Source organism: Procambarus clarkii, unplaced genomic scaffold (assembly GCF_040958095.1).
Source record: "Procambarus clarkii isolate CNS0578487 unplaced genomic scaffold, FALCON_Pclarkii_2.0 HiC_scaffold_640, whole genome shotgun sequence".
Taxonomy (NCBI): Eukaryota; Metazoa; Arthropoda; class Malacostraca; order Decapoda; family Cambaridae; genus Procambarus; species Procambarus clarkii.
In genome coordinates this window covers 84-12,500 of record NW_027189673.1, presented here as the reverse complement: position 1 = coordinate 12,500, position 12,417 = coordinate 84, and the positions used below count along the sequence as shown (strand labels likewise).

The window sequence follows — 12,417 nt, the reverse complement described above, 5'->3', positions numbered from 1 at the left end:
TACTCCCATTGGGTCGTTTGAACTCGCGACTTCCAAAACACCAGCCACACACCTTACCACCCAGCCACCATAGAGTTGGTATAATTGTGCAACTTTAGTTATAAAAGTAAAGTTCTTATTGTCTCAAATCTTATTGTCTGTTCTATGAAAAGGCATGATGTAAATTATGTATTTTTTTTTTGAATGATTGAATTGTAGGCACATTAAGCGGATTCGATATTTGATATATCCAGAAAAGGTGATTTCTGTTCAGTTTTAAAATGCATCACCGTTAACGCTAAAGGACTGGTAAAACGACTCGATGTTTGTCATTTTTAAAATAAACACTAAAACTAGGCCCTTAACATATATAATGTTTGAATATAAATTGAATGCATATAAATACAAAGTGGGAGTGGCTGGCTGGCTGGCTGGCTGGCTGGCTGGCTGGCTGGCTGGCTGGCTGGCTGGCTGGCTGGCTGGCTGGCTGGCTGGCTGGCTGGTGGCTGGCTGGCTGGCTGGCTGGCTGGCTGGCTGGCTGGCTGGCTGGCTGGCTGGCTGGCTGCCTGCCTGCTGCCTGCCTGCCTGCCTGCCTGCTGCCTGCCTGCCTGCCTGCCTGCCTGCCTGCCTGCCTGCCTGCCTGCCTGCCTGCCTGCCTGCCCGCCTGCCCGCCTGCCCGCCTGCCCGCCTGCCCGCCTGCCCGCCTGCCCGCCTGCCCGCCGCCCGCCCGCCCGCCCGCCCGCCCGCCCGCCCGCCCGCCTGCTTGCCTTGCCTTGCCTGTCCTGTCCTGTCCTGTTATTGCCTTGCCTTGCCTTGCCTTGCCTTGCCTTGCCTTGCCTTGCCCTGCCCTGCCCTGCCTTGGCTGCAGCTGGCTGGCTGGCCGTAAATCAACTCTTAACAACACCATACCACACCACACCATCACTCATCACCCATCACCCACCACCGGCCCCAGTCTCCCAGCCTCTCTTATATACCCGAGCAGGCCCTTTAAATTATTTGAATTGTTGCACTTCGGCCAATGGCAGGCACGATCGCTGCTGCTCAAACATATTCTGGTTCACAAGTATTAATATATTATATTATATATATATATATATATATATATATATATATATATATATATATATATATATATATATATATATATATATTCATGAAACACATTAAAACCTTGATCATTTATTCATTCATTACGTCTAGTGAAGAATTGCTTTTGTTCATTTGTATGATTAAAAATTGATAGAATATGAATTCCTCGCTTAAAGTAAAATATAAAATATATATTGGATTTATATGATTGGTTAATATTCCAAGTGATGCTGAATATCCCCTATAATTTTGTTTTGTTTGTTTGTTATGTACACATTCCAAATGAAATCAATATAAATGTTATTATTAATGTTTGAAAGTTGATTGTCTACTTGAATCTCTCTATTAAAGTGTGTGTGGCTCCGGATGGAGCCTGGTTATGGTATTTGTCGTGGTGGGTGGCAGAAGTGCTTACTTCTTCTCTGTCTTCTTTGGCAAAAGAACTGCCTGAATGTTTGGAAGAACACCTCCCTGTGCAATGGTTACGCCAGACAGAAGTTTGTTGAGTTCTTCGTCGTTGCGGATGGCCAACTGCAAGTGACGTGGGATGATACGGGTCTTCTTGTTGTCACGTGCGGCGTTACCGGCGAGCTCCAGAACTTCGGCAGCGAGGTATTCCATGACGGCTGCCAGGTAGACAGGAGCGCCAGCACCGACGCGTTCGGCGTAGTTGCCCTTACGCAGCAGACGGTGAATTCTGCCCACGGGGAACTGAAGTCCGGCCCTGCTGGAGCGAGACTTTGACTTGCCCTTCACTTTGCCTCCCTTGCCGCGTCCTGACATTGCTGCTGCTGTTGTGGGTTTGTGGTGTTTTATGCCGCCCCGCAGATCGAGCTTCGTGTTATATACCCCGCTCAGGATCAAGGGAGCCCGCCACTGACCAATCAGCGCGCTCCGCCACGCGACCCGCTCTGAGCTGAGTCGCGAGCGGGATATAAAAGGAAAGCTCGCCTCGCGCAAAAGTTCATTATTGTATCGCAACGCCAGCCGGCACGAGCATCATCATGCCACCCAAGGCATCTGGAAAGGCTGCCAAGAAGGCCGGAAAGGCCCAGAAGGCCATTGCCAAGGGCGATAAGAAAAAGAAGCGCAGGAGGAAGGAGAGCTACAGCATCTACATCTACAAAGTGCTGAAGCAGGTCCACCCCGACACTGGTATCTCTTCCAAAGCCATGTCGATCATGAACTCGTTCGTGAACGACATCTTCGAGCGCATCGCCGCCGAGGCTTCTCGCCTGGCCCACTACAACAAGCGTTCCACCATTACCAGTCGGGAGATCCAGACGGCTGTAAGGCTCCTGTTGCCCGGAGAACTGGCCAAGCACGCCGTCTCTGAGGGCACTAAGGCCGTCACCAAGTACACCTCCTCCAAGTAAACGGCTTACTTACTGCCCTGTGGTGGTGGCTTGGCCTCAAACCAACAAACTCGGCTCCATTGGAGCCACACTTTAATTTCTAAAGAGATTGTGAGTGTTAGACACCAATACTATTATAACAAAAACCTCTGTCACTGAAAGCAAATAGCTATAAAATGAGAATATTTATGAAACTGTCTGTGTGTGTTTCTCTCTCTCAGTGTCTGTCTGTCTGTCTGTCTGTCTGTCTGTCTGTCTGTCTGTCTGTCTGTCTGTCTGCCTGCCTGCCTGCCTGCCTGTCTGTCTGTCTGTCTGTCTGTCTGTCTGTCTGTCTGTCTGTCTGTCTGTCTGTCTGTCTGTCTGTCTGTCTTGTCTGTCTTGTCTGTCTGTCTGTGTGTCTTCTCTCTCTCTCTCTCTCTCTCTCTCTCTCTCTCTCTTCTCTCTCTCTCTCTCTCTCTCTCTCTCTCTCTCTCTCTCTCTCTCTCTCTCAACACATATAAGCACTCGGTATCTTTTTTCTAGAGATTAGAGATTCATTGTTATGTTCCACATTAGGATTACTATGCAGGCCACCCTCTTAGGTTTGAAAATGTCAAGAAAACGGTTAATTTAAAATGTCATCTAACTTAACAGATTAAGCCAGAGGACCGAAAACAGAATAAAACAGGACTGGACAGTATATGTCACTTATACAAGCTGCTTTTATTTCTAGTACAGTATGACAATTTTTATTTTTGGGGGGGGGGGGGGGGGGGGTGATCCTTGACAGTGCATAAGAGTGAAAAGCGACGGCGTTTTGTTTGTAAGAGAACAGGTTGTACTACAAATGACTTGATTTATTGATATCACATGTATGTATGACACCTAAATTATGCTAGGAATGTCTGAAATCTCCTTAGAAGGATATTTTGGCCCTGAGAAGGGCCGAGTTTGGTGTATACTAGGGTGGTCGATTTAGCTTATGCACGCTCTCCACGGATACGGCGAGCAAGCTGAATGTCCTTTGGCATGATGGTGACACGCTTGGCGTGGATGGCACAGAGGTTAGTGTCCTCGAAGAGACCGACCAGGTAAGCCTCGGATGCCTCCTGTAAAGCCATGACGGCAGACGACTGGAAGCGAAGATCGGTCTTGAAGTCCTGGGCAATCTCGCGCACCAGACGCTGGAAGGGAAGTTTCCTGATGAGCAACTCGGTGCTCTTCTGGTAACGACGGATCTCACGCAGGGCGACCGTTCCGGGCCTGTAACGGTGAGGCTTCTTCACACCCCCTGTGGCAGGAGCAGACTTGCGTGCTGCCTTGGTGGCCAGCTGCTTACGAGGAGCCTTGCCTCCCGTGGACTTGCGAGCAGTCTGCTTGGTGCGAGCCATGGTGAACAACTGTGGTTTGTGATGGCCGGCGCCGAAAAATTTTTGCTTATATACGCCGTCTCGAGGCGCTTGCTCGAGCGCCATTGGCTGCTCGACTCGCCTACGTCACCCCGTTGCCCCTCCCCTCCTTCCTCTGGCTGCAGCCAACAGGCGGCTCACCTCAATCACTATTATCGCTGATTTTGCTCTATTTTTTGGATTTGTGCAAAAGTCATTTCACAGGGACGTGAAACAGACGAGTAGGCAACTGCAGTTTGTTTTGAAAGCGTTGTGAGAAAGCCGTGTCTACTCGACCACAAGCGTAAAGTAAGGGCAGGCAGGAGTTGCAATGCTACTAGTACGTCCGCTTGATGGGATATAGTCGGGAAATCGTGCGGCGTATGGGACCAACTAGCTCCCGTTTTCTGGTGCCTTGGGTGGGGCGCGATGCTGATTAGCAGATCTAAGACCACATCTGGAGTGAGCCCCCAGGGCACACCCAGCTGAGGGCTGCTGTCTCCGTGGGTGCTCAGAAAAGACGAAATGTTGTCACAGAGATCCGATTCCTTGCCTTCACTGCCTAGTCTGGTCATAACGATTTCAATGCCATGCAGCTGGGTTTAGCCCTGGCACTTTACCTCATACTGAAAACCCTTCCTCTCACCCCCACTAATTCTTCCCCTATCCCCACTTCCACGCTCACCCATCAGGGTATCTTGACCTATATTTAAATGAATGAATGAATGAATGGCATTCGTCAATTCGATTCACACAACTTCAACACCATGACTGGACGCGGCAAGGGAGGCAAGGGACTCGGAAAGGGTGGCGCCAAGCGTCATCGTAAGGTGCTACGTGACAACATCCAGGGCATCACCAAGCCCGCTATTCGTCGCTTAGCTCGTCGTGGCGGCGTGAAGCGTATTTCGGGTCTCATCTACGAAGAGACCCGTGGCGTCCTGAAGGTGTTCCTCGAGAACGTCATCCGTGATGCTGTAACCTACACGGAACACGCCAAGAGGAAGACCGTCACTGCTATGGACGTGGTGTACGCTCTGAAGCGCCAGGGTCGTACCCTCTACGGATTCGGCGGATAAGAGCTTGGCTAATCCATCGATTCCACCCACCACCACCTCAAAACGGGACCTAATTAGGTCCCTATACTTTTTTACTGAAGGGCTTAATAGACGATAACATAAATTGTTTTGATATCAGCTAGCACATTGGGTCTTATGAAATCTATTTTTTATCCTCGCATGCTTAAAGGGACTCTGATTGGGGAGGGAGGGGGGGGGGGGAGGGAAGGTTTGTTACGTTATATACTAGCAGAGCAGGATCATTGGTGGGGGGGGGGGGGGGGGGGGTGAGGGGGAGAGAGAGAGAGAGAGAGATCTTTCCCAACTCTTCCTTTTTACATGAGTGAGCTACCCGTTTTATTCATTTTATCCTTCTCAGAGCTGTTTTGATAGTATCCAAATGATGGTAAATGAAAAGGGAGGACACGAATATCTACCCAGAATTCAGGACTGGCAATCGATATGCATGTTTGAGTGCGAATCTTTTTCTCTCTCAACTTAGGTATACGTTTATGTCGTACCTAAAAGCGAGAACCACACTATTGGGACAAGTATGCAAGGCCCAATTTTCCTAACAAGCACAGTTAATTTTGTTATTTTCGAACATTTCTTTCCAAATTGGTTTATCCAATTAACAGTATTATATTAAGATCATGAATTGCTGGGTTAGGTTAGGTTAGGTTAGGTTAGGTTAGGTTAGGTTAGGTTAGGTTAGGTTAGCTTAGCTTAGGTTAGGTTAGCTTAGCTTAGCTTGGGTTAGCTTAGGTTAGGTTAGGTTAGCTTAGCTTGGGTTAGCATAGGTTAGGTTAGGTTTGATTACATTTCTATGTTAGATTTAACTCAAATTCAAAACAATTGCAGTCATTCGGCTTGTTAGTCAACTTGCCTCTAATAGGGGCAATTTGTCTAACAAGACTATTTAGTTTTGTGTGCATATATATATATATATATATATATATATATATATATATATATATATATATATATATATATATATATATATATATATATATATATAGCTTCAAGACTCCGAACCAATATAGAAGCATCAAGAGGAAGTGCTTGTGTTATGGGCCAATAGGCCTTCTGCAGTTACTTCCATTCTTATTTTTATTCCCATTGGTTCGTGTTTTATCTTGTGTAAATGTCAATCACCTTACCCAAAACTTTGGTACCATATCACCTCACCCATGTGTATATATAATATATATATATATATATATATATATATATATATATATATATATATATATATATATATAATATATATATATATATATATATATATATATATAATATACAGAGTAAATCTACCCCAAAAGTAATGATTTATTTGTCTACAAAACTAAACTCTTTTTGGAATCATATGAGGCCCCTCCACTGAGGGGGGAGGCCTGGATGTTTATTGTCATGTGTATTCATGCTGCTTGCATGTCGTCGTTTATTTTGCCTTTGTTGTTTTCTTGACAGCTTTCTTTGCCTTGGGTGGTTTGGGAGATTTTGAAGCTCTCTTTATTTTGGGCTTTTTGTTCCCAACAACAAGCTGCTGCTGCTGCTTCTTTTTCAAGGCTGTAGGTGGTTTGTTGCTTGTGGCGGCTTTTTGGGAGTTACCACGGCCTTCTTTGCTGCTGTAGATGGTTTCTTGGTTGTGGTGGCTTTCTTGGGAGTTAGAACGGCCCTCTTCTCTGCTACGGCCAGCTTGAATGATCCACTAGCTCCACTTCCCTTGGTCTGAACAAGAATGCCGTCAGCCACTGCTTTCTTGAGAAATCTTCGGATGTAAATGGCGATCTTGGCAGCCTCGACTTTGTTGTTGGCAACAACGTACTTCTTGATTGCTTGTAGAGACGAGCCCTTACGGTCTTTGAGTGCTGCGACCGCGGCTAGAACCATTTGACTAGTTTTCGGGTGAGCAACCTGGACGCGAGGTTTCCTGGTGGTGGCCACCACAGCAGCAGCCTTCTTGGTAGGCTTTGCTTCTACCATGGATGATGAGATAACCAAGGTGATGAGAGACGCTCAGACAGTCACGGGGGAATGATGCTGCCGCCGCTTGAGCCGAACCTATTTATGTGCCGGCACGGTACAGAAGCTGCAACCTGGCAACTCGTCCACCAATCACAACGGTTGGTTTTACGGCTCCGAAACCTGGATCCCATATCTTCTCTAAAATAGAAGCATTTGTTCATGTTCTTTGTAAAAGTATCATAAAGCAGGACAGATGAGACAAATATCATAAAAACTGAAGAGCAGATGAGCACACACATGTATGTATTACAAAAGAAAATCCACAAATTCATTAGAAATTGGCAGGGCAGGCTGAGGAAGTAGGTAGATGTAAAATGTCTGTAAATGGCGAAAGAACATAAACCCAAGACTGAATAAACGATGTTAAATATCCATGCCAAGGAGACAAAAATATGTTAGGATACAATTACCATTAAGACACCACAAGAAGGTCCGTATCCTGCCGTGATGACTAAAAAGAGTTGGTTATTAGCCACAATGTGTAGGCAGTCTCATGCCAACGGCCATACCACGTTGAGAACACCGCTTCTCGTCCGATCAGCGAAGTTAAGCAACGTTGGGTTTGGTTAGTACTTGGATGGGTGACCGCCTGGGAACACCAAATGCTGTTGGCAATAATGTTTTTTGTTTGTTTTGTTTTGTTTCGTTTGTTTTGTTTGAATGGCTGGCTCCACGGGAAATTCACGGAGTTGTGTGGAATAAGGCCTGGTAAAATGAATTAATATGTATGTCATGTTTAAAACAAACTCGCTTAATATAGTGTGTGAGGCTTTATACAAAAACAAACAACCAAAACAAACATGTTGTGTATATATATATATATATATATATATATATATATATATATATATATATATAATATAGATATATATATATATATATATATATATATATATATATATATTATATATATATATATAATATATATATATATATATATATATATATAATTATATATATATATATATATATATATATATTATATTATAGCTTAATCCGGTTTGAACTCGCAACTCCAAGAATACGCATCACTTATATACACTTTACCACTGGACCACAGCTGCAGGACACAAGCTTGATGCTGAGGTATCAATTTAATGACGTAAATGCCATTTCCACAAAAAATGATAATTTAAAAGTATTTGTATGTACAAATCTTTTCTGTTTAAAAGGCTACAATATCAGTTACTGATATAATTTGTGTTAATGTTTCTATACCCACAGGAAGGCATGTTTTGCTTATATGTAAGGGTACGGAGAAGGAATCCACAGACCATCAGTCCCCTTCCCCCCCCACCCCCCCCCCCCCCCTCCTCCCACTACCACCACACCACCACCACTACTCACCACCAATCACCACCAATCACACCACCACCACCAATCACCACCAATCACCACACCTAACCGAAAACCCCCTAACACATCAACCCTCCCCCCAATCAACAGGCGAAATAATAACCCTCAAATGCCTGCCTGCCTGCCAGCCAGCCAATACTAACGGTCTTCTCAGAAAGAAAATCTCTTTGTATCTGTATACTTGATGAAATGTATGATTCTAATAATGAAAATAAATTTTGATGTCGGTTGTATGAGCATAATGACCAATATGCACATGATATGAATGAATTAAATAGTGTAGTTTTAAGTAATTAGGTTGTAGACACATTAAGCGGATATGATATTTGACGCGTCCAGAACTGGTGATTTTTGGTTTAGTTTTAAATGCACCACCACCATTGCTTCCCCAGAGCCTAATTAAGGACCGGTAAAGGAGAGTCAATATGTATGTCATCTAAAAACCAAAGAATGAAAAAACACACACACACACACACCTACATAATAGTATTAGGAAGATTGTATGGCAAAAAAAAAAAGTACTCCCATTGGGTCGTTTGAACTCGCGACTTCCAAAACACCAGCCACACACCTTACCACCCAGCCACCATAGAGTTGGTATAATTGTGCAACTTTAGTTATAAAGTAAAGTTCTTATTGTCTCAAATCTTATTGTCTGTTCTATGAAAAGGCATGATGTAAATTATGTATTTTTTTTTTGAATGATTGAATTGTAGGCACATTAAGCGGATTCGATATTTGATATATCCAGAAAAGGTGATTTCTGTTCAGTTTTAAAATGCATCACCGTTAACGCTAAAGGACTGGTAAAACGACTCGATGTTTGTCATTTTAAATAAACACTAAAACTAGGCCCTTAACATATATAATGTTTGAATATAAATTGAATGCATATAAATACAAAGTGGGAGTGGCTGGCTGGCTGGCTGGCTGGCTGGCTGTGGCTGGCTGGCTGGCTGGTGGCTGGCTGGCTGGCTGGCTGGCTGGCTGCTGGCTGGCTGGCTGGCTGGCTGGCTGGCTGGCTGGCTGGCTGGCTGGCTGCTGGCTGGCTGGCTGGCTGGCTGCCTGCCTGCCTGCCTGCCTGCCTGCCTGCCTGCCTGCCTGCTGCTGCCTGCTGCCTGCCTGCTGCCTGCCTGCCTGCCTGCCTGCCTGCCGCCGCGCCTGCGCCTGCCGCCTGCCGCCTGCCCGCCTGCCCGCCTGCCCGCCTGCCCGCCCGCCCGCCCGCCCGCCCGCCGCCCGCCCGCCCGCCCGCCTGCTTGCCTTGCCTTGCCTGTCCTGTCCTGTCCTGTTATTGCCTTGCCTTGCTTGCCTTGCCTTGCCTTGCCTTGCCTTGCCCTGCCCTGCCCTGCCTTGGCTGCAGCTGGCTGGCTGGCCGTAAATCAACTCTTAACAACACCATACCACACCACACCATCACTCATCACCCATCACCCACCACCGGCCCCAGTCTCCCAGCCTCTCTTATATACCCGAGCAGGCCCTTTAAATTATTTGAATTGTTGCACTTCGGCCATGGCAGGCACGATCGCTGCTGCTCAAACATATTCTGGTTCACAAGTATTATATATATATTATATATATATATATATATATATATATATATATATATATATATATATATATATATATATATATATATATATTCATGAAACACATTAAAACCTTGATCATTTATTCATTCATTACGTCTAGTGAAGAATTGCTTTTGTTCATTTGTATGATTAAAAATTGATAGAATATGAATTCCTCGCTTAAAGTAAAATATAAAATATATATTGGATTTATATGATTGGTTAATATTCCAAGTGATGCTGAATATCCCCTATAATTTTGTTTTGTTTGTTTGTTATGTACACATTCCAAATGAAATCAATATAAATGTTATTATTAATGTTTGAAAGTTGATTGTCTACTTGAATCTCTCTATTAAAGTGTGTGTGGCTCCGGATGGAGCCTGGTTATGGTATTTGTCGTGGTGGGTGGCAGAAGTGCTTACTTCTTCTCTGTCTTCTTTGGCAAAAGAACTGCCTGAATGTTTGGAAGAACACCTCCCTGTGCAATGGTTACGCCAGACAGAAGTTTGTTGAGTTCTTCGTCGTTGCGGATGGCCAACTGCAAGTGACGTGGGATGATACGGGTCTTCTTGTTGTCACGTGCGGCGTTACCGGCGAGCTCCAGAACTTCGGCAGCGAGGTATTCCATGACGGCTGCCAGGTAGACAGGAGCGCCAGCACCGACGCGTTCGGCGTAGTTGCCCTTACGCAGCAGACGGTGAATTCTGCCCACGGGGAACTGAAGTCCGGCCCTGCTGGAGCGAGACTTTGACTTGCCCTTCACTTTGCCTCCCTTGCCGCGTCCTGACATTGCTGCTGCTGTTGTGGGTTTGTGGTGTTTTATGCCGCCCCGCAGATCGAGCTTCGTGTTATATACCCCGCTCAGGATCAAGGGAGCCCGCCACTGACCAATCAGCGCGCTCCGCCACGCGACCCGCTCTGAGCTGAGTCGCGAGCGGGATATAAAAGGAAAGCTCGCCTCGCGCAAAAGTTCATTATTGTATCGCAACGCCAGCCGGCACGAGCATCATCATGCCACCCAAGGCATCTGGAAAGGCTGCCAAGAAGGCCGGAAAGGCCCAGAAGGCCATTGCCAAGGGCGATAAGAAAAAGAAGCGCAGGAGGAAGGAGAGCTACAGCATCTACATCTACAAAGTGCTGAAGCAGGTCCACCCCGACACTGGTATCTCTTCCAAAGCCATGTCGATCATGAACTCGTTCGTGAACGACATCTTCGAGCGCATCGCCGCCGAGGCTTCTCGCCTGGCCCACTACAACAAGCGTTCCACCATTACCAGTCGGGAGATCCAGACGGCTGTAAGGCTCCTGTTGCCCGGAGAACTGGCCAAGCACGCCGTCTCTGAGGGCACTAAGGCCGTCACCAAGTACACCTCCTCCAAGTAAACGGCTTACTTACTGCCCTGTGGTGGTGGCTTGGCCTCAAACCAACAAACTCGGCTCCATTGGAGCCACACTTTAATTTCTAAAGAGATTGTGAGTGTTAGACACCAATACTATTATAACAAAAACCTCTGTCACTGAAAGCAAATAGCTATAAAATGAGAATATTTATGAAACTGTCTGTGTGTGTTTCTCTCTCTCAGTGTCTGTCTGTCTGTCTGTCTGTCTGTCTGTCTGTCTGTCTGTCTGTCTGTCTGTCTGTCTGCCTGCCTGCCTGCCTGCCTGTCTGTCTGTCTGTCTGTCTGTCTGTCTGTCTGTCTGTCTGTCTGTCTGTCTGTCTGTCTGTCTGTCTTGTCTGTCTTGTCTGTCTGTCTGTGTGTCTCTCTCTCTCTCTCTCTCTCTCTCTCTCTCTCTCTCTCTCTCTCTCTCTCTCTCTCTCTCTCTCTCTCTCTCTCTCTCTCTCTCTCTCAACACATATAAGCACTCGGTATCTTTTTTCTAGAGATTAGAGATTCATTGTTATGTTCCACATTAGGATTACTATGCAGGCCACCCTCTTAGGTTTGAAAATGTCAAGAAAACGGTTAATTTAAAATGTCATCTAACTTAACAGATTAAGCCAGAGGACCGAAAACAGAATAAAACAGGACTGGACAGTATATGTCACTTATACAAGCTGCTTTTATTTCTAGTACAGTATGACAATTTTTATTTTTGGGGGGGGGGGGGGGGGGGGGGGTGATCCTTGACAGTGCATAAGAGTGAAAAGCGACGGCGTTTTGTTTGTAAGAGAACAGGTTGTACTACAAATGACTTGATTTATTGATATCACATGTATGTATGACACCTAAATTATGCTAGGAATGTCTGAAATCTCCTTAGAAGGATATTTTGGCCCTGAGAAGGGCCGAGTTGGTGTATACTAGGGTGGTCGATTTAGCTTATGCACGCTCTCCACGGATACGGCGAGCAAGCTGAATGTCCTTTGGCATGATGGTGACACGCTTGGCGTGGATGGCACAGAGGTTAGTGTCCTCGAAGAGACCGACAGGTAAGCCTCGGATGCCTCCTGTAAAGCCATGACGCAGACGACTGGAAGCGAAGATCGGTCTTGAAGTCCTGGGCAATCTCGCGCACCAGACGCTGGAAGGGAAGTTTCTGATGAGCAACTCGGTGCTTCTGGTAACGACGGATCTCACGCAGGGCGACCGTTCCGGGCCTGTAACGG

The 12,417-nt window shown here is 45.9% G+C and overlaps 1 non-coding gene across 1 annotated transcript; it reads left to right on the top strand.

Moving 5' to 3' along the window:
* The first annotated feature begins 7,374 nt into the window (after nt 1-7,374).
* Nucleotides 7,375-7,493, top strand: LOC138361696 (5S ribosomal RNA). Its single transcript, XR_011227115.1, has one exon. It is a non-coding gene; the product is annotated as a 5S ribosomal RNA (ribosomal RNA).
* Nucleotides 7,494-12,417: the final 4,924 nt, after the last annotated feature.